At 44.6% G+C, this 2,500-nt stretch overlaps 1 protein-coding gene across 1 annotated transcript in view; it reads left to right on the plus strand.

The window, feature by feature from the left end:
• fndc3bb (fibronectin type III domain containing 3Bb) overlaps positions 1–2,500 on the plus strand; it is a 65,819-nt gene that overhangs the window by 54,898 nt on the left and 8,421 nt on the right.

Genomic DNA, 2,500 nt, shown 5'->3' on the forward strand with positions numbered 1-2,500 from the left:
ATCTGACATACCCAGATATCCATCAAATGAGAAGCTCTTGTAGCTTTGAATGAAATCATAGTTAAAGTGCTCTATACACCGCTCTATATACCACTCTATACACTGCTCTATACACCGCTCTATATACCACGCTATACACTGCCACACACCTCTATACACTGCTTTATACACCGCTCTATGCATCGCTTTATACACCGCCACACACCTCTATACACTGCTTTAAACACTGCTTTAAACACTGCTCTATACACTGCTTTATACCCCGCTCTATACACTGCCACACACCTCTATACACCGCTTTATACACTGCTCTATACACTGCTTTATACACCGCTCTATACACCGCCACACACCTCTATACACAGCTTTATACACTGCTCTATACACCGCTTTATAACCACTCTATTCACTGCCACACACCTCTATACACCGCTCTATACACTGCCACACACCTCTATACACTGCTTTATACACTGCTCTATACACTGACACACACCTCCATACACTGCTTTATACACCGCTCTATGCATCGCTCTATACACCGCCACACTCCTCTATACACTGCTTTATACACTGCTTTAAACACTGCTTTATACACTGCTTTATACACCGCTCTATACACTGCTTTAAACACTGCTCTATACACTGCTTTATACACCGCTCTATACACCGCCACACACCTCTATACACCGCTTTATACACTGCTCTATACACTGCTTTATACACCGCTCTATACACCGCCACACACCTCTATACACCGCTTTATACACTGCTCTATACACCGCTTTCTAACCACTCTATACACTGCCACACACCTCTATACACCGCTCTATACACCGCCACACACCTCTATACACTGCTCTATACACACGCTGTATACACCGCTGTATACACCGCTCTAGACACTGCCACACACCTCTATACACTGCTCTATACACCACTCTATACACCGCTCTATACACTGTTCTATACACTGCTTTACGCACCGCTCTATACACCGCTACACACCTCTCTACGCACCGCTCTATACACCGCTCTATACACCGCTCTATACACTGCTCTATACTCCGCTCGATACACCTCTCTATACACCGCTCTATACACCGCCACACACCTCTATACACTGCTTTATACACCGCTCTATACACCGCCACACACCTCTATACACTGCTTTATACACCGCTCTATACACCACCACACCTCTATACACTGCTTTATACACTGCTTTATACACCGCTCTATACACTGCTGTATACACTGCCACACACCTCTATACACCGCTCTATACACCGTTCTATACACCGTTCTATACACCGCTCTATACACCGCTCTATACACCGTTCTATACACCGTTCTATACACCGCTCTATACACTGTTCTATACACTGCTTTATACACCGCTCTATACACCGCCACACACCTCTATACACCGCTTTATAACCACTCTTTACACTGCCACACACCTCTATACACCGCTCTATACACTGCTCTATACACCGCTTTATACACCACTTTATACACTGCCACACACCTCTATACACAGCTTTATACACCGCTCTATACACCGCTTTATACACCGCCACACACCTCTATACACTGCTCTATACACCGCTCTATACACCGCCACACACCTCTATACACTGCTTTATACACTGCTCTATACACGCTACAAACCTCTATACACTGCTTTATACACGCTCTATACACTGCCACACCTCTATACACTGCTTTATACACTGCTCTTTACAATGCCACACACCTCTATACACGCTTTAAACACTGCTCTATACACTGCTCTATACACCGCTCTATACACCGCTCTATACACGCCACACACCTCTATACACTGCTTTATACACTGCTTTATACACCGCTCTATACACCGCTTTATACACCGCTCTATACACCGCTCTATACACCGCCACACCTCTATACACTGCTTTATACACTGCTTTATACACTGCTTTATACACGCTCTATACACCGCCACACCTCTATACACTGCTTTATACACGCTCTATACACCACACACCTCTATACACTGCTTTATACAGCTTTATACACTGCTCTATACACCGCTCTATACACGCCACACACCTCTATACACTGCTCTATACGCTCTATACACCGCCACACACCTCTATACACTGCTTTATACACTGCTCTATACACCGCTACAAACCTCTATACACTGCTTTATACACCGCTCTATACACTGCCACACACCTCTATACACTGCTTTATACACTGCTCTTTACAATGCCACACCTCTATACACGCTTTAAACACTGCTCTATACACTGCTCTATACACTCTATACACCACTCTATACACCGCCACACACCTCTATACACTGCTTTATACACTGCTTTATACACCGCTCTATACACCGCTTTATACACGCTCTATACACCGCTCTATACACCGCCACACACCTCTATACACTGCTTTATACACTGCTTTATACACTGCTTTATACACGCTCTATACACCGCCACAC

The sequence above is a fragment of the Silurus meridionalis genome, chromosome 21 (assembly GCF_014805685.1).
Source record: "Silurus meridionalis isolate SWU-2019-XX chromosome 21, ASM1480568v1, whole genome shotgun sequence".
Classification (NCBI taxonomy): Eukaryota; Metazoa; Chordata; class Actinopteri; order Siluriformes; family Siluridae; genus Silurus; species Silurus meridionalis.